The sequence below is a fragment of the Chiloscyllium plagiosum genome, chromosome 32, assembly GCF_004010195.1.
Source record: "Chiloscyllium plagiosum isolate BGI_BamShark_2017 chromosome 32, ASM401019v2, whole genome shotgun sequence".
NCBI lineage: Eukaryota > Metazoa > Chordata > Chondrichthyes > Orectolobiformes > Hemiscylliidae > Chiloscyllium > Chiloscyllium plagiosum.
Genome location: NC_057741.1, coordinates 10,081,101 through 10,102,448, shown reverse-complemented (window position 1 = coordinate 10,102,448; position 21,348 = coordinate 10,081,101). Strand labels below are relative to the sequence as shown.

Genomic DNA, 21,348 nt, shown 5'->3' with positions numbered 1-21,348 from the left:
ACTGGAGCTACAATTCAGGTTCCCATCCTCCTGCTGAATTAATTTAAACTTTCCCAAAGTGCATTAGCAAATCTTCCCCGCCCCCCCATGATATTGGTATCCCTCTAGTTCAGGTGTAAGCCATCCTATTTGTCGTGGTCCCACCTATCCCAGAATGATCCTCAATTATCCAGGTATCTGAATCCCTCCCTCCTGCACCGTCCCTGTAGCCACGTGTTCAACTGCTCTCTTTCCCTATTCCTCTCCTCGCTCGCACATGGCACAGGTAACAAACCAAATGAAACAACTGTTTGTTCTAGCTCTAAGCTTCCACTCTATCTCCTTGGATTTCTGCCTTACATCCCCATCTCTTTTCCTACTTATGTTATTGGTATCTATGTGGACCATGATTTGAGGCTGCTCCTCCTCCCCCTTAAAGATTGCGAAAACACGATCCGAGACATCACAGACCCTGATCGCGAGTCATTAAAGCAACAATTCATCCACCTCACTCTCTATTCTCCTCTCCGACACTGAGAAACTAGACAGCACAAATTCCTGACAAGCTGTCCTAGCCAATATGCAACTACCTCTTCTGCACAAGATACCTGTATGCCCATGGACACTATTCTTCTCAACACTTCATCCACACAACACTGCGGTGGCAGTCGATCAGCATCAGCACACGCCACCGTGCCTCTGCTCAGACCACTCAAACCCCGCTTCAGTGATTCAAGCTGACAGACCCGTCTGACTTGTGTGCTTCAGTCAGGCTGTCTCACGAGCAGGCGCAGCTTGCACCTCATGCATCTCCCCTAGATATGGTTGTGCTGACAGAGGCTTTTCATTTACATCCTTAGCACTCACTTACCTTCATGCTTACTTGGAGGTTGCAAATGTCAGCTTGCTCCATATTGTTTGCTTGGAACAGGCTGACTTTTGTACTGATTTCCAGGTGATCAGGCTCTGCCGTTTATCTTGGTTTCAGTGCAGAGGCAGAAACTGGAAGCTTGTGAAACAATGAAACAATCAAACTTTCAGTCAGCCGGAGGGTGAGCCTGTCAATGCATGGCACAGTGTTACATAAACATCAGAGTTTAGGGTTAGGATTAGAGTTACGGTTAGGATTAGCATTAGAGTTAGGGTAAGAGATAATACGAGAGATTACACAGCAGACACATTACATCTCTTTCACGTGGATGGCAAGTCATGGAGCTCAAAGAGAGAGTGCTGATTGGGATGAAGGGGAACTGATTCATCATTGGGTTACAGACACAGTCAGTCAAGGTACTCAGCTGATTACACTACAGAAGTTGGTGACTGTCAGTTCCTGCAAGTCAAGTGTAAGCAGTCCAGGAATTACAGGTCAGTCAGTCTTCGCCATGTTAAGACATTATTCCAAAAGGTTGATCAGTTTCTCCAGCAATGCAACAAAGGGAGGGATTGCGTAAGATGAAAGGGATTGCAAGAGCAGTTAGTGTTGATGCATGCATAAGACACATGGTGAATTGTCCTCAGTGACTGAGTAGGAAGCGCAAAGGCCAGGAAGGATTAGTAGTTTCTGAGGATGAGGTGAATCCCAGTCCTTGAGTAGACATGATGCTTGCAATACTGAGGATTATAGTGCATAAATCTTGATGGATGTATGTGCAGTGGCAGAACGAGACTGAATGCTAAGAGTGGGAGATAGAGAACAGAAGATGATGGCAACTACCTTTGCAGAGTGCTGGAAGTCATTGACTTTCTTGAGACATTGCTAGGCGTCCCTTTCCACGTGGGACCCTGTACTGACTTACGCTGCAAGTACACGGCAAGCTGGTTGTCTGATGGCATGACCTCCTTTAGCAATTTCACAGTAAAGAATCACAGTTTGTCAGATAGCTTGCACCTTGCAGAGTCTGAAACCGTCTGCAGCTGTACTTTAAATTTGATAACAGAGGTGTGAAATCAGGCAAGGCCCAGCAATGCTGAGCACTTCCAACCCTCTGGCCTCATGGGTTCTGAGGAAAGGTATCCAGCAGTTTGGTTGTTTAATTAATTACCATAATTAATAAGGTGAAAGGTTGCATGAGAAAATTGACCTTGGTGCATGGAAAACCAGGGACTATGTAATAGATTTGCGAATGGGAAATTTGACGAATTTGATTTTTTTTTTAAGACATTACCAACAAAGCTAATATAGGAGAGCTGATGGATAGAGAATACCTACATTTTCAGAAGCTTTTGATAAAGTTCCTCTCAGGAAGCTGGTTAGAAAAATTACGGTACAAGGTTTAAGAAGTACAGTATTGGAATGGATTAATAATTAGCTAACATACAGAAAATAAGGGTAGGAAGAAATTGGTCACTCTTGGGTTAACAGCCTGAGGCTAGCAGAGTACGAGAAAGAACTATTCTTGGGGCCCCAGCTGTTCACAATGTATATCATGTCTTGGAGGTTGGGAGTCTCTTGTGGCATGCCTACCTCTGAACCATGGTACCTGAGTTCAAGTCCTACTTGCTCCAGAAGTGTGTAATAACATCTCTGAACAGGTTGATTAGAGGGTGGGACCAAATCCAATACTTCCAAATTTGCAGATGATACAAAGCTTAGTGGGAAATAACTGAGGAAAATGGACTGTGGGAGGAAACCGGAGCACCCGGAGGAAACCCACGCAGACACGGGGAGAACGTGCAAACTCCACACAGTCAGTCGCCTGAGGCAGTAATTGAACCCAGGTCTCAGGCGCTGTGAGGCAGCAATGCTAACTACTGTGCCACCGTGCCGCCCACGGTTGATCAGAGGGTGGGACCAAATCCAATACTTCCAAATTTGCAGATGATACAAAGCTTAGTGGGAAATAACTGAGGAAAATTTAAAGCAGCTTCAGGAGGATTTGGACAGGTTTAGTGAATGGGTAAGAACATGACAGTGGAATACGATAAGGAAGAACATGAGTATATCCTTTTCACTGGGAGAAACAGATGGACAGAACATTTTTTAGATTCTCTACAGGGTATGGAAACAGGCCCTTCGGCCCAACAAATCCCCACCGCCCCTCTGAAGAGAAACCCCCCCCCCCCATATTTATTCCTGACTAACACACCTAACACTGAGGGCAATTTAGCATGGCCAATTCACCTGAGCTGCACATCTTTGGATTGTGGGAGGAAACCAGAGCACCCGAAGGAAACCCACGCAGACACGGGGAGAATGTGCAAACTCCACACAGACAGGTGGGAATACGAACCCAGAACCCTGGTGCTGTGAGGCAGCAGTGCTAACCACTGAGTCACCGTGCCACCCATAAACTTCTTAAATGGTAAGAGGTTGGAAAGTGTAGACGTACAAAAAGATCGAAATATCCTTGTCGATAGTCACTGCAGGCTAACATGCAGTGCAACAAGCTATTAGGAAGGTTCATGGAATATGAGCTTTTATTGCAAAAGGATTTGATACAGGCGTAGTGAGGCCTTGCTTCAGTTATGTAGGAGTTTGATTAGATATGGGAATGCTGCACATAGTTTTGACCTTCTTATCAAAGGAAAGATGCTTTTGCCTGAGAGGAAGTGTAATAAAAGTCACTCGACTTGTTCTTGGAATGGAGGAAGCATCATGCGAAGATGGGTTGGCCAAACTGGACCTGCATTCTCCAGAGTTTCAAACCATTGGAAATGATCTCATTGAAACTTAAAATTACTTAAAGGAATAAACAGGGGAGCTGCTGGGGAGATGTTTCCCCTGGTGAGGGCGTCTCAAACCAGGGAACACAATTTAAAATAATGGGAAAGCCACTTAGGTTGGAGATGAGCAGAATTTTCTTCACTCAGAGGACTATCTACTCAGAACCTTTGGAATTCTCTACCACAGAGGGTGTAGAAGCTCAGTCTTTGAGTATATGTAACATTGAGAATGATCAATTTCTGATAACCTGAGGTGTACAGGGTTACTAAACTCATTCACTATCACTCTTTAACTGCAAGTGGGAAAATTCAGCCCAATGTTGGGCAGTAACATATATGCTGTTAAAAAGAGTCCTATCCTCACTCATTTACCATTTGGTGGGTACAGGTCAGGTCTGGGGTTTCTGCTGATTTCCACCATGGTCGAGGAAGGCAATCTATGAGTAAAAGGAAATCTTTGGCAACCCTCATATTGGAGTGCACTTTAGACGATTAAGACGTGAGAATTAGGATCAGTGCTTTCTGAGTTGAATTGCAGATTTAGTAACATACTGAGTGCTTGTTGTCCACATGAACCAATCATCCTCTTGCTTAGAATAGAAACAATCAGGCTTTCCTACCTTAGCCCTCCTCTTTAATGTGGAGAATACTTTGCTGTTAGTTTCCAGAAGTGATGCCCAGATGAAATTGTACTAACAATTGGTCACTGTACTGTTTAATGTTTTACGGTAGCTCTGTTTAATGGGATTCCCATTCTGTTCCACACCACAATATGGCTGTTTTCCTGAACATCAGCTTCTTAAGCAGAGTTGTCAGATGCTGCTCTATAAACAGCTTTTCTCAGAATCTTTACCCCACTGACAGCCTTCAATAAAACAGGAACAGTTTAAGAATGTCAATTTATTAAAGATCAGTCGTATAACTGAAACTTCCCTTTAGAAGCTAAATTTTCTCAAACCACAGTCCAGATATTAACAATATTATGGTTGGACTACTATAAAAAAAGTCAATAATATTCGATCAAGATGAAGACAATGCCAAAATGCAAACTTCCATATTTACCTTCATGTTACGGTTAAAACTCTCACTTCTAACCCTTTATTCACATTCATAATATTGTTGCTAAATTAATTTAATTCATATAAAAGAAAATATGATGAAGATTTATTGGAAATAAAAGAATATTTCAAGAACACAAAGTAACCTTTAAATGGCTGATGAATTTGGCTACCCACTGCATTTTTGGCACGATACCCTCAGAATGTTTTCTCAAATTGGAAGAGCTCTGCAGTACAACACAGACATAGGAATAAATGACTGGAAGAATCATATTTTGAGTTTGGATTTGAGTTTACCTGAAATTCAGACCATTCCAGATCGGAATCTGAGGTCTGCAAAAATCTGGCAGGAAGACAAACTCCCCAGAGGAGTAGGTTCCTACCATGAGACTGCAGGGGAAGTCAGCCACATCCTTCCACAGTAACCACAAAGACAATGTTAAAAATCACACAACACCAGGTTATAGTCCAACAGATTTAATTGGAAGCACACTAGCTTTCGGAATGACGCTCTTTCATCAGGTGGTAGACTACCACCTGATGAAGGAGCGTCGCTCCAACACTGGCATCTCCAAATCACAAAGACAATAGAAGATATCTCCATACTGTGGTATGAAGAAAGCTGGAACTATTCCTTTTACCACCGCCATTGTTACACAACACGGACCAGCCAACTTGGACCCCACGACCAAGAAACTGATTAATCCAAAAGCAAAGCTCAAACACATACTGCCTCTCTTCAACAACTAATGTATACAGGTTAGACCTATTGGATAATCAGTGAACACAGATGGAATTTTTCAAATGGAATAGAAAGAATATAATGGAAAACAGCCTTTTTATATCCTGTTTACTGTTACTGTCTTCCAAGCATCATTGAATAACAGCCCACACAAATTTGGTGAGACCTCCAAGTGAAGATGGGACACTGTCAGTTTTCTAACATCATGCGACTGAATCTCTTTCAAAGAGGTAAATGCTAATTCCAATCGAGATTCAAGCAAACTTCAAGCTACTGTTGCTATGTTCACTCCAGTCCTATTTTGGCCCATTTTAACTCAGGATTTGCGATCGGAATGATTTCAAGCCAGTCTTTTCTCATTTACTGATTTTTTATATACTGTTTTTATATATAGCCATACACTTTAACCCATTTCTCTGAATGCTGCCCAAGTTGTCATTGGCATTTGGGTGCACGGGTGAAACAGAGCAAGAATTTGTTACACTAGATTCCTGCCCGTTTTGATGTAATCTATTGTTTCCTCCAGGATTCCAAAGGATGGCAGTATGGCAGAATGATGTGACAAACTTGAGTCTTTTGTTTTAAGATTGATGCCTCATTTAATACAATGCTGTAATCAGACTCAATGCAAAGGGCTTGAAAGATCACCAATAACTTATGCTTTTAACACTTTTTGAATGAATGCCTCTTGGCCCATTTTAAGACGTTGAATAGTTTGACATCCTGACCTCCCTTACCTTTGCCAGCAATATTTATCCAAAGGAAAAAGAAAGAGAGATTAGAATGGTTCATCACAGAGGTTGATGGGAAATTTTGTGGTGTGCAGACAATGAAGGCTCCAGTACAGACAGGAGAAAGAGAAACAAAAGGGCACCATAACTCTTCCAGACTTCAGAGAATAAATGTTCAATATACTCAGTCTGTCGTCAAAGGAGAACTCTTGCATTCCAGGGAATCTAATCTAATTCATTTGACTTGGCTGTAATGCCTTCAAAGCCTGCATAGCCTTCCTGAAATACTCTTGAAGGGCTTATGCCCGAAACATCAACTCTCCTGCTCCTCGGATGCTGCCTGACCTGCTGTGCTTTTCCAGCACCACACTCTTTAATTCTGATCTCCAGCATCTTCAGTCCTTACTTTCTCCTACTTCAATATAAAGACCAAAACCAAATATCTACTTCTAGATGTCATCTCACCAAGGCCTTGTAAAAATTAAAGCAAGCCTTCTTTATTCCCCATGTGCACCAGTCCCCTTGTAATAAAGCCCAATATACTAATGGCCTTCCTAATTGCTTGCTGTACGAGCATTCTAATTTTCTGAGACTATTCGACAAACACATCTAAATCTCTCTGAACATGAGCGTTGACAAGTTTCACACATTTAAAAAAAAATCTGATACTTTGACATTTTGACTGATGTGAATAACCTCACTCTTCCCCACAATAAGCTCAATCTGCCACCTTAGTGGCCACACATTAAATTAGAGTAAAACCTCTTTGCAGCATCTCTGCGTTGAACTTTCATCTCACACTTTCACTTGGCCTTATATCGAAGCTTGCTGATGATACTCTACTCTCCATCTCTTCACCTAAATCATTAGAAATTGTAAATAACTATCTCTCTAGCAAAACTGACTTTCTATGTTCATAATTTATCAGAAAATCCCTACAGTGTGGAAAAAGGTCATTACCAACTCACCAAAGAGCATCCCACCAAGAGCAAGCCCTTTACCTATAAAACCAGCATTTCCCATGGCCAATTCACCTGGCCTGCACATTCCTAAAGACTACAGGAAATTTAGCATGGCCACTTTGGACTGTGGAAGCAAAGCAGAAAACTCAGTGAAACCCCACATGGGCACAGAGAGAATGTTCAAACTCTACACAGGTAATCAAACAAGACTGGAATTGATCCTCAGTCCTTGGTGCTGTGAGGCAGCAGTGCTAACTGCTGAGCCACTGTGCTGTCCATGGATCATGCTTTCCTGTTACAGCCTCCTTAGAATATATTCTCGAACTTGCCCAGTTATTGATGTCAGGTTGGCAAGTCAAAGCACCCTGCTTTCTCCCCTTTCCTCTATTATTTGCTAACTTCTGATCTGCTTGTACATTCGTAAATCTAAGGAATTTTGAGAAAAAAAGGCCAGCGTACTCATTATCTCGGTAGCTATTTCTACAGAACTTTAGGATGTAGGCCATTTGGTCCAGAAGATTTGTCTATTTTCATTCCTTATTTTTTTCCAGTATTAGTTTTTCCATTGCAATGAATAATCTGGATTTCTTCACTCATTTTACACCTAGGATTGTCCTCTATTTCTACTAATGCAGTTTGAGTCTTCCATTATGAAGAGTGGAATATTTGTTCAATGTTTCTGTTTTTACTTATTCCCAAACATAATTTCTTCAGTATCCTTTTCAAGAGGGTATATGTTTACTTTAGCTCCTCTCTTCCTCTTCACATCCACGTAAAAGATCGAATTATGTGTTCTATATTTTCAATTTTTATCAAGGTTTCTGTGGCCCTTTGTTGGATTCTACACTATTCCCAATCTTTAGATTTTCTTCTGTTCTTTACAGTACAATAAACCTTTTCTCTTCATCTAATATTATCCTTACCTACTTGAGAACACCACAGAGGCTTTGCCTTTCAATGGAATTTACTTTGCTGATCATTTTTAAATTATTTCTTTGCATGTTTTCCACTGTTGCTTCATAGCCATATGTTTTAGTCTGTTCACTTATCAACCTCAATCAGTTCTCCCCTCATATCTACCTAATTGGCTTTAAAATTCATGTTTGTGTTTAGAGCATGTTCCTTTGGAACTTTGCTGTTCAATTGTATTATACGCCTTCGTGCTTTATTTCCAGAGACATTCCTCATTGACCATGTGTCATTGCATACTATCACAGATAGAAATTATGTTTTCTTTTTTGCCTAATCTGTATTCTTGGATATGAAAGGATTTTTTTTAATCTTCTGGGAAATTGTCCCAACTAAATCATTCCAACAACAAGCATTTTGTGAGTATTTTGTCATTTATTATCATATCCATACCCCAGATGTTTAAAACATGGCATCTCATTCACTCACACAGACGTACACATGCATACACATGCACAAAGATGAGACACAGATGAAGACAGAACAATGCTATTACAATTCATGATTATCTCAAAAATAAAACAAAGAACTGCGGATGCTGACAATCTGAAACAGAAATTGCCAGAAAGACTTTAAACTCGTTTGGCAGGGGGTTGGGAGCCTAAGGGAAAGCTCTAAGTTAGTTCGTGTGGGTGAGCGCTTAAGGAAAAAGGAGAATCAAGATAGTGAATAAAACTCAGGGTGCAGCTGAGCAATGTCACACTAAGGTGAGTGGAAACCGGGTAGTGACAGAAAAAGAGAGAATGTTTATAAACAAAGGGCCTTTTGATGGTGTTAAGATTCAAAAAGAAGGTATAAAAACTAGCATAAGGACGTTCGTCCCTTAATTTCTTCCAGTATTTGGTTTTCTGCTGCTGTGAACAATCTTAATTTTTTCACTCATTTTAGTACAAAGGAATAGCCTCTTTTGCTTGTAATGTACTAAAAATGGACTACTATTTAAATGGTGAAAAATGCAGTATGCTCCTGTGCAGAGGGACCTGGGAGTCCTTGTGCAGGAATCATAAAGAGTTGGTTTGCAGGTGTAGCAAGCAATTAAGAAGGCAAATGAAATATTGTCCTTCATTATCACAGGGATGGAATTTAAAAACAGGGACATTATGCTGCAGTTGTATAGGGTACTGGTGAGGCCACACCTGGAGTACAAATTTAGTCTCCTTCCCTGAGAAAGAATGTACCAGCACTGGAGGGGAAGCAGACGAGGCTCACGAGGTTGATTCTGGAATTGAGGGGATTGGTTTATAAGGAGAGATTAGGAGACTGGGACTATACTGATTGGGATTTAGAAGAATGAGGGGCATCTTACGGAAATACATAAAATTATGAAGGGAATTGATAAGATAGAAGCAGCGAAGTTGTTTCCACTGACTGGTGAAACTAGAACTAGGGGGCATAGCCTCAGAATAATGGGGAGCAGATTTAGGACTGAGTTGAGGAGAAACTTCTTCACCCAAAGGGTTGTGAATCTGTGGAATTCCCCGCCCAGTGAAGCAGTTGGGACTACCTCATTGAATTTTTTTAAGGCAAAGATGGATATATTTTTGAAAAGTAAAAGAATTAAGGGCATGGTGAGTGGGCAGGTAAGTGGAACTGAGTCCACGATAAAGATTAGCCATGATCTTGAATGGCGGAGCAGGCTCAAGGGGCCAGATGGCCTACTCCTGCTATTTATTCTTAACTGAGGGCTGCACTTGTGGAGAGAAAGCTGAGTTAACATTTTGAATCCAAGAATCTTTCTTCAGAATTCTGATGAAGTTCTGAAGAGAGGTCACTCCAGTCAAATGTATTGAGTTTCTCCAACAATTTCTGCGTTTGGCCCATGATTATTTCAGTCTCTCCCATTTCAGGTCTGCAGTTTCTTAGATGAGATTAAACATTAGTTGAAGTGAAGGTCTTGTAAAGCAAGAGATTTTCAGTAAGCTGCAAATCATCTCACACCCAATGCTGAGAAGATTGATCCACAGGTGAACTTCAAGTTTGACCATGTTGTGGGGAGTCCTTTCCCAGCTTTCATGGTATGGCTATTTACGGCTGGGAAGGGGGAGGCAATGGTATTGTGCATGTTCGCTTGAGCCATTATTCAGAGACCCAGATAATGTTCTGGGATCCCAGATTCAAATCACGCTGCAGCAGATGGTGGAATTTGAATTGAATGAAGATTTGGCATTAAAACTTTAATGTTGACTGTGAAAATGTTATTGATTGTTAGTAAAAAGAAACCTAACTGGTTCACAAATGTCTAATGGATAAGAAAAGCTACCTTCCTTCCTTGATATGGCCTTCTATGTTCTATACATCTAACTTCAAATGCATAATAATGGGGTTAACTACCTACTGAAATGGTCTAGCAAGCCATTCAGTTGTATTAATCCCTAAAAAGTCTCAAAAGTGGAAAGAAATCAGACAGACTGCTCTGCATCAATATGGCCTGGAAATTACAACATCAATCTCAGCAGTACCAATCCTGCAAAATCCTCCTACTAATGTCTAGGGCCTCCTACATAGATTTGGAGACTGTCTCAGACTAGCCAAGCAACAACCTAAGGCAGACATATTCACAGAAGTATAACTTACCAACCATGTCTCAGGCTCTATCATTCCCATCCCTGGATATGTCCTGTCCCACTGGTAGGAAAAGCCCAGGACAGGGCACAGCACTGGGGTAGATAGTCAGGATGAAGTTGCCCTGTGAGTCCTGAACATTGATTCCAGACCCCATAAAGTCTCATACGCCAGGTAAAACATGGGCAAGAAAACTCCCTGCTGAATACAAAGTACCCCATCTCCATCAGCAGATGAATCAGTACTCCTCCATATTGAGTTTGGAGGGACACTGAGGGTGGTAAGAATGTAGAATTTATCAGTGTGGGTCAGGAGATCAATGTCCCCACCAAGAGAGAATCAGCAACAACACTACTGATTGAGCTTATCAGGTCCTAAAGAATGCAACGGCTAGACTGGGTCTCTAGCAGGTGGTGAGGGAACTAACAAGAGGGAAAAACATACTTGACCTCATCCTTACTAATCTGCCAAGTGTAGATGCATCTGTCCAGGATAATATCAGTGAGAGTGATCACTGCAAAGTGCATGTGGAGACAAGATATCCTCCATCATCTTATGTAGTACCATCACTGTGCTCAGCGGAATTGACATAGAACAGATCTAGCAAAACTGGTCATCCACGAGGCATTGTGGCCATCTGCGGTAGCAGATTTGTACTCAAACACAATCTGTAACCTCATTGCCAGTATATCCCCTACTCCACCCTTATTATCAATCCTGGGAATCAACCATACAAAGGTGCAGGAGGGCATGCCTGGAACAAAGCCATGCAAACCTAAAAACAAGATGTCAACCTGGCGAAGCACAACACAGGATTACTTGCAAGACCCAACAGTCTAAGCAGCCAGTGATACAGTGCTAAATTATTTCACAGCCAACAAATCAGATCTACAGTCCTAGCACAGCCTGACATGAAAAGTGGTGCTGAAAATGTGTTGCTGGAAAAGCGCAGCAGGTCAGGCAGCATTCAAGGAGCAGGAGAATCGACGATTCGGGCATGAGCCCTTCTGGGAAAAGTGGTGGGCAATTAAATAACTCGCTGGAGGAAGAGGTTTCACAAATATCCCCATTCTCACTTATGGAGATCCCAGCACCTCAATCCAAAAGGTAAGACTGAAGCATTCCCAATCAAGGGTTAACGCCTGAAACATCAACTCTCCTGCTCCTCAGATGCTGCCTAACCTATTGTGTTTTTTCCAGCACCACGCGTTCTGACTCTGAAGCACTCGTAGCAATCTTCAGAATGTCTTCAAATCTTCAAAGATCTGTCAAGTGAATGATCCACTTCGGACTCTTCCAGAAGTTCCAGCATCGTAGTTACTACCTCTTAAAATTTTATCCAATCCACAGGATATCAAGAAACTGAAGGCAGTGGACTCTGCAAAGGCTATGGGCTCCGAAAACATTCCAGTGATAGTACTGAAGATTTGTGCTCCAGAAATCATCACCTCCCCAACCAAGCTAGTCTAGTACAACTACAACATTGCTGTTTACCCAATAATGTGGAAAATGGCCTAAGCATGTCCTGAATGCAAAGTAAGACAAATGCAACCAGGCCAATTAGTACCTATGGGTCTACTCTCGACCATCAGTACAGTGTTGGAAGGGGTCATCAATAATGTTATTAAGCAGCACTTTCTTAGCAATAGCCTAGTCACTAGCTCCATTACAGTCACTCAGTTCCTGACCTCATTACAGCCCTGGTTTAAAGATTGCCAAAACAGTGGAATCCCAGAAAGGAGGTGAGGGTGACTGCTGGTGCTGTCAAGAACATATTTGACCAAGTATGGCATTGATGACCCAAGGTTTTTTAGGGCTCCATGTGATTCGGAGGAATAGCTCTCTGCTCATTGGATTCATACCTGACACAAACAAAGGTGCAATTGTTGGAGATCAGTTATCTCAGCTCCAAGACAGCCCTGCAGGAGTTCCTCAGGACAAAACAGGAGTTCATCAAGGAGTTCCATTCCCTCTCTCTAGAGCCATTTTATTGACTGTACCTGAGTTGCAGCTCTTAAACTATGCATCCACTGTGCATTTGTCACTTCTTCAAATTGGGTCATGGACAGATGCATCAGAAACACGTGTTGGCAAAGACATATTCAAGTTGATATTTCATTTTTGTTGACTACTTCATGAGTTGTCACAGGACCAAGCTGGCAGATGTATTCTTCACAACTGGGTCAGTAGGCGTGTTCCCAAACCACTCTTGGCGATGGGAAATGATGTCACCCTCTCTGTGTCCTTGCCATCCCCAGTGCTTCTTCCAAGTGGTGTTTATTATAGAGGAGTGTTGATTAATTGCTTGGGGTGGGGAGGGGTCAGTATGTGGGTAATCAGCAGACAAATTTTGTTTTATTCATTTCAATAGAATGTGGGCATTGCATCTAGATTGGCACATATTGCCCACTCATAATTACCCTTGAGAAGCTGGTCATCTCCTTCTTGATATGCTGCAATCCTTGAGATATAGGAAGAGCCAAAGTGCTGTGAAGAATGGAGTTCCAGAAATTGTGATCCAGCCACAGCAAAACAATAGCAATATAGTTCCAAATCAGTATGGTGCTCACCTTGGGGGGTGGCAGAGGGGGGGATGGGGAGCTTGTAGCTAGTGTATCTGTAAGGCGAAAGTGGGTACTGCATATGCTGGAGATTAGAGTCAAGATTAGAGTGGTGCTGGAAAAGCACAGCAGGTCAGGAATTCCTGAGGAAGGGCTTTTGCCTTAAACTTTGATTTTCCTGCTCCTTGGATACTGCCTGACCTGCCGTGCTTTTCCAGCACCACTCTAATCTTGTTGTATCTGTAACCTTTGCTGTTCTTGTGGTAGAAGTTGGACAATTGGAAGATGCTGTTGAAGGACCCTTGGTGAGTTTCTGCAATGCAGTTTGGAGATGGTACACTCTATTGTCACTGTCTGTTGGTGGAGAAGGGAGTGAATGCTGAAGATGGTGGATGTGGTGTCAATCAAGTGCACTGCTCTGTATTTGATGGTGTCAAGCTTCTTGATTGTTGTTGGAGCAGCATCTTACCAAGCAAGCAGAATGTCAGAGGGAATGCTGGGATTCTTAGAGATGGCCATTGAATGACACCAGTGTGTCTTGAATATTATATGTACCTGGATATTGTACAGGTCTTGTTGCAGCTGGATATAAGATTTGACGAGTGGTTAATGGTGCTGAAAATTATGCAAACATAAGCAAACACCTTCACTTCAGTTCTTGTGATGGAGGACAAGTTATAGATGAATCACCTGAAGGTGGTGAGATCCTGGACACTCCCCATGGAATTCCTGCAGAAGTGTCCTGGGGCTGGGATAACTAATTTACAACAACCACAATCATCTTCCTTGGGGTTAGGTTTGACTCAACAAATAGAGAGTTTCTCCCCAATTCCCACTGATTCTAGTTTTACCAGGACCCCTTGCTACTATACTCAGTCAAATACAACCTTCATAACAAGAGCAGACATTCTCACCTCACCTGTGGAATTCAGTTCTTTTCTTCATGTTTGGAACAAGGTTTTAATGAGATCAGGAGCCAAGTGGTCCTGCCAGAAAATAATCATAAGTTTGACTTGATGCCAGGAAATTTCATTGGGTCTGCAGTTAATATAGAGGAATCCCAGAGCAACTCCTTCCTGAGTATCAACCATTGTGCTGCTGCATCTCTGATGGCACTGTCCTGTTGGTGGCACAGCACCATGTTCCCTGGGGTGGTGATGGAGGGCTGAAACACTGGCTGTACAGGATCATTTGCTCAGTGTGATTTTGCAGGGCTATGGGAGCACTGTCTTTGCTTTGGCACATGTCGAAAAATTAGCAAGGAGGAATTTGCAAGATCATCTGTGGGAACATTGTGCTGTTTTCATTTCTGATGCCTAGATTGATGCCTGACTGTCTATCCAGTTCTAATCTGCATAGGTATCCAGTTGAGGTAATCTGACCGAGTGAAGATGAATTTATTTATAGTTCTGTCTTTTGTTTCTGCGTAGAACCAAATAGGTGGTGTATGAACAACTTTGCTCAAATAATGATTTCAATCTGTGATGCCTCATTCCACAGGCTGCTGCCTCCACTTCTCCGTATTTTCCATGCAATACAAGGAACATGTGCATTAGGAAGATCATTCCAACTGCTCAGACCAGCTGAATGTTGGTGAAGGCGAGATTTTGTACAGTAACTGTTGAACTGATGTTGTCAGTATTTTGTGTAGGTGTATAGGCGTCATAGTCAGAAAATTCAGAAGATTATCACTATCCCAATCTGCAGAAGCTTTACTTCAGCTGATATATGCCAGCATATTATTTACCTAACTGCAGGAAACTCCCATATGCTGGTCTTTTAGGTGTTCTGTACAATTGTGTATTGGACAAGTTTGGCAAATGTTTCTCAAAAGCAAGCAAACTGCTAAAGAAATTCATACAAACTGGTGCTTCAGTGTAAATCAGAGACACACAAATTTCTTTGGGACACAATGCCACTCTTACAATATAGTTTTATTGAAACTTTCTTGGAAATTCCAAACCATCATTACATTTAAAAAAATTCTTAACTGCATGCAGAATTTAGTTTTATATGATTGCCCCATTAAACTGCTACAGACCATTAAATCCTTTAACACTGCACTATTTTCCAAGCCTCCCTTGGAATGGGCAAGATTCCAATCAGGAGTGTTTATCATACCTGAAGCCCAGATTATTTAAGTTTAGTTGACCTTGAAACATAGATGCATTCATATGTGATGCAGTCTTTTGTGAGCACGGTTGGCAAGGCTGGCATTTATTGCCAATCCTCAGTTGGTCCCAGAAGATGATGAGCTAACCCTTTGAACCACAAGCCATTTGGTGCAACTGAACAGTTTTCAGCATCGCCTCAGACGGCAGTTGACCATCTTGGTGTGGGGTAGAAGCACATTTGCTGGAAAGATGGTTGATTTCTTTCCCAAAAAGGATATCAGGGAATCAATCAAGTTTTTAAGTCAATCTGATAGCTTACTTTTACTGAAGCCAGCTTTATAATTTTCAGATTTATTAACATAAAATTCAACTCTTCAAGCTGCATTTGTGAAATAGAAATCCAAGGAGCAGAATTTAATGACTCCCATCCTGAGGTAACTTTGGACGTGAGAGGACACGTAATCAGTTAGGAGAATGTCAGGTGGAGACCCCAACACTACTCCAATTCATTTGGTGGTGGGAAGGCTTGTCCTGTTGCCAGGTGAGGACCTTTAATGGGCAATTCTTTCCATTTAGAAGTCTCCATGCCACCACCACTGCTATCTACCCAGTGGCGCACTAGGATGTGTTACTGTCTTCAGGAATGGCCCTTCCTGCCAACACTCCACTTCCATGACCATCACTCTGTAATCCCCTTCTGCCAAGAGTCATGATCAACCAGTTGAATTCCCTTGGGGAATGGCACAAAAGCTCTGTCTGGACGTCGCTACAATCTCCAATTACCACAATCTCTTGCCACAACCAAATGAAAGTAAATGTATGATGGAACAAAAGAGCAGATACATTGAGCAGTATGGCGGCTCAGTGGTCAGCACGTCTGCCTCACAGTGCCAGGGACCCTGTAAGGTTTCTATGATTCACTCCCACCATTCTGCAAATAAGATACTGAATGGTTAGAACATGAGACAACCCAATCCCCTATTTTATAAAATATGGAAACAGGACATGTGATTGCGAGTTTAATGAGCTCAACTTGACAATAGTTGTTTGATTGACTTTACTACAAATGCAAGTTTTTTAAATAAGCAGGTCAACATTTTGCAATGTTTTGTAATTATTTATATCATGAAGTGATCAATATTGTATAATCCTGGTATGAGTATTTTATTTCAATGATTGCCTATAACTATGTAAAGAATTGTGATTAATTGCTTTGTCGTCCCAATTTAGCATCTGCTGCATGATGATTTCCAAGATTCAACTATCAATCCAGTTGTCTCTCCACCTGAACTTGGTCCCAGGGTGATCCTTAGCCATAGATTGTGTAAAGACTGTATTTTTATTTTCATGTAGATGATCTGGAGCTGAGGGGACTGTTTTCCAAATGAAGGAGATTGGTGTGGATGAGGGGCCAGTCATCAATAACATCAGTCCTCTGCTGGCCAGAACCAAGCTGATTGGTTGTCGGATAGTTGAACAGCTTGGGCGATAAGTAAGACAGGGTGAATCTGGGTCAGACCAAAAGAGAAATCAGCAGGTCTGCAGCAGCCAAAACATCTCTCAGTTTTCTTCAGTAAACCACGTTAAAAAAACAGCTTATCTTTGTTTCAGCAGATGCTGCAAGTTATGTCTTTGAATTGCATAAGTCAGAGATTTTTCATAGGTGAACCAGATATCCTCTGCCTCTTGCAAACAAGCTAAAACATTTGGGAAAGGGAAGGTCGAGGAGGAATCTTTAGATCAACAAGAACCAACCTTGTGAAGATCTTGTGAAGAAAGTCCATGAAACTGTTTTGCCAATTTCTCCTCGGTCCATGTGACTCTTTGTTCCTTGTTTATGTTTGGCTAAGGGCATAGGGGGTGTTTATAAGGGTACAATTTTAACTTATCTAATTTACATAAGTTACTTTAATTGTTTCCCTTATTTAGAATCAAATTACCTGTAATAAATTGTGATTCTTGTTAAGTACAAGAATCTGGCCAGTGCTTTTAATTAATCAGGGTCTGAAAATCAGGTAGTTTTAGATATTTGTGTGTTTCATTCAACCTTTGTAATTTTTGTGATAACTCTACCAATAGTAGGGCTTGATTTCCAATGTATTGCCGCAGTGAGGCCTAACAGTGGTCCTACTGAGCAACAAGAAGCTGTCAGCTTCTGATTGGCCAGCAGCTCATTGCAAGTAGAACATTCCCTGCTAGGATCATTAAGCCTGGAGAAAATCCGCTGTTGCCCAGATAAATGTCTAACTGAACGGAAGCAATGCAGGGACCTTGACACTTCTCCATCCAGACGACAAGTCGCATTGCTGCCTGCACTAAATACCATGCAGGGTCTTTAAGAGCATTGGTCTCAGTTTCTGAGTGACAAGTTAACTAGTAACCATGCTACATCAACCATTGTGTTGAGGTCAAGGCAGGGTCCATGTTAGTAAAGTTTCATCTCACATTTCAAAATATCAAGCTGTCATATTAGACCAAGAGTAGCCTCTTTACAAAAGGAGAATATAGAACAGTACAGCACAAGAACAGGCCCTTCAGCCCACCAAGTCTGTGTTGACCTTGATGCTATTCTAAACTAATCCCATCTTCCTCTATATTGTCTGTAGCCCTCTATTCTCTGGCTGATCACGTGTCTGTCCGAATGCCTCTTAAACATTGCTATCGTATCTGCTTCTCCCATCTACCCTGTTTGGACCTTCCAGGAACCTACCATCCTCTGTGTAAAAACGTGACAGGCATATCTGCTTTAAACATTCCCCCTGTCATTTTAAACTTATCCCCATTAGTATTTGAGATTTCCACCCTAGGAAAAATACTCTATCCAGCCTATCCATGCTTCTCATAATTTTATATACTTCATTAAGTTGCCCCTCAGCCTCCAACTTTCTACAGGAAACATTCAAAGTTTGTCCAACCTCTCCTGATAGCTAATACACTCCAGTCCAGGCAACATTCTGGTGAATCTGTTTAGTACCTTCTGCAAAGTCTCCACATCCTCCCTCTCATGTGGGGACCAGGCTGCACACAATATTCCAAATGTGGCCTAACTAAAGTCTGACAGCTGTACCATGACTTGCAAACTTTTATAGTCAATGCCCCAACCACAGTGTTAATAAGTGAAGGCTGTAAGACAGTTATGTCTGAAAATCTCCGGATCCAGCTCAGAGGATTATTGTTGTGGAGGTAAATCATACAGAAGAAACATTTCAGTATTAATCCTACTCTCCAAAGCTGCTGTATTCACATTTTATTATTCCCATGGATAACAAACAATAAATGAATTGGTAGGAGTTAAAGAGTAATACTCTTAGTTATCAACATCAATCATCATTTATTACTTTCTATATTAATCGCTGAAAAGATTAGTTATTTTTTTCCTTAATTCAGAAGTACAATGTTATCATGTTGGAAAATAACTGGTCCTTGCTTCACCATTAACAACGACAAAATAAGGTTAACATTAAGGCAATTTTCACTACACAATTTAGCAAACAAAGTCCAAAGCTTGAATTATTAACCCTTCCTGTACCAGAAGAGATGTGCAATGTTTTCAAGGGAAACCAAGTCACTCTCTGTTGAACAGATGCGACAAGATTACAAAGATGTTTTTAAAGGCCTTGGACATCTTCTTGATGAAAAGCATCTCAAACGTGTGAGAGAAACTCTGCATCTGCTGAGGACAGTTCCAGTTGACCATAAGTCTAGCTTGAAAGACAAGATAAAGAAACTGGAAACATAGGGAGTAACGAAGAAAGTACAACTCCCACAAATTGGATTAGAGGAAACCTAGAAAACCAAGAGTGTGCTTTGAAGGGATCTCATTACCACACTGCCAACCATTGTAGAAAAGTTGCCATAACTTGCCAATGCAGAGGTCCCTAGAGGTGAAGGATGGAAAGTCACAGGTAAAGTAAAAATGAGAGTGGTAGTTTGTTGCTTATATTCTGAACGTCATTAGGAGGTACAGATGGTTTTTTTAGATTAGGTTCCCTACAGTGTGGAAACAGGCCCTTCGGCCCAACAAGTCCACACTGACCCTCCGAAGAGTAACACACCCAGACACATTTCCCTCTGACTAATGCACCTCACACTATGGACAATTTTAGCATCACCAATTCACCTAAGCTGCACATCTTTTTATTGTGGAAGGAAACGGGAGCACCTGGAGGAAACCCACACAGACACGGGGAGAATGTGAAACTCCACACAGACAGTTGTCCCAGGCTGGAATTGAACCTGGGACCCTGGTGCTGTGAGGCAGCAGTGCTAACTACTGAGCCACTGTACCACCCAAAAAAAATGGAACGCTTCATGAATTTGCATGTCATCCTTGCGCAGGGGCCATGCTAATCTTCTCTGTATCATTCCAGTGTTAGTATATGTGCTGCCGAAGCAAGACGGTGGTGCATACCACTGGCATTTCTATGACTCTGGAATAGTAACACCATCGATTGTGTGTGCTGACAGTAGAAGCTACTGTGTATGATCTGTTAGTTTACAGATTAGAAAATAAATCATCACAGAACATAACCAGAATCCAGTGTGACCGCTTGAAAGAGGTCACCAGATGAACCTGAAGCTGGGCAAGAAAACTCGCAATTAAAGACCCTGAAATTATGTACCGAGGTAATGCGTTAATACCAAAAGTATCGTATGCAGATCTTGATATTGTGAGTGCAGTACCAAAGATACATTGACCAAAACATGTGAAAGCAGTGCAACAATTTGTTGGATTCTTGAACTCACTAGAAAAGGTCTCACCTAATTTGTCACCAGAATTTGCGCCTCTACTCAAGCTCATTACCAAGGAGGTACAGTGGAATTGGGGCACAGAACAAGAAGGAGCTTTCACTTGCATCAAGTAACAAGGGGCGCCATGCCAATGCTGAGCTACTACAACATCAATGATAAATTCACCCTGTAATGTTAGTGAGACAGGATTGAAACAACCCTTATGCAGCGGGAACATTCAGTTGTACTTGCACACAGAAGAGTAATGCAAACTGAATAGCCTGTCCAGGAAATGGAGAAGCAGCCTCACCCAGGAACGTGAAAACATCAGCGGACCAGTAAGCAACAACTCATATCTGTACCATTGAAATTTCTGACCATTTTAAAATTTATGTGTGAAATACATGTGTAGATTCTAGTGAAAGTGGGAAAGGCCAGCATGCACATAGCTTTTATTCTTGAGTGCTAATTTCCTTATTGACCATGGCTATTGAACTGCAAATGATAGTGCATGTATATTTTTTTCTAAAATGGGGAATGTTTGAGAAATGCATTTGTAAGGCTGCACGTACTATGAATTGCAACTGCCATGTGATCTCTGAAGTTCTTTCAATTCAGAGTGCGAAGTTATTAAAGCTTATACATGGGACTACCAACTTCAAGCATATTCTAGTTTGAGGCCATGTCAGTAAGATGATTTATAATCTTTTGGAGTCCTTACTCAGTGGTGTAGGATGGAGATTAGGGTGGTGGTAGCAGAGATGTGTGAACAATTCACTGCTAGCTCGAAGTGAAAAGGTAAGCAATAATGTTGTGCTTTGGATAAAGAAATCGCTGTTCGGTCATATACATATAAACACACAGAAGAATGTAAAATACCAGAAACGATTGACAAAAAACAATGGACCTTGGAAACCTCTGATAACCAATTGCAGAGCTCTTGAAATCTAGTTTGAAAATTGACTGTCTATATGTCACTTAAGTAGATAAAACAATTTTTGATTTAAGATACAAACTAGCCATTTTACTCTGCTACACATATTTTATAAATCCATCACCTGTTTTGGTAATGTTGAATGAAGTGGTCACACAATTCCCATGTTCTTTTTCAGAGTACGTCATGGACTCTTTTGCATGTTTAATGACCTGCATTCGATTGCACCTCCAATTGTGCAGGGCTTCTTTTGTGCTTACATTGAAGTGTCACACAAGATATTTTTCTCCAGAAACAAAAAAACATAACTTCTAACCTGGAGGCAAGAATCATAACATCAAG

The 21,348-nt window shown here is 41.5% G+C and overlaps 1 non-coding gene across 1 annotated transcript; it reads right to left on the bottom strand.

Moving 5' to 3' along the window:
- Window positions 1-19,634: 19,634 nt before the first annotated feature.
- LOC122539607 lies at window positions 19,635-19,737 on the bottom strand. The gene has a single exon (XR_006309130.1). It is a non-coding gene; the product is annotated as a U6 spliceosomal RNA (small nuclear RNA).
- Between the last annotated feature and the right edge of the window lie 1,611 nt (window positions 19,738-21,348).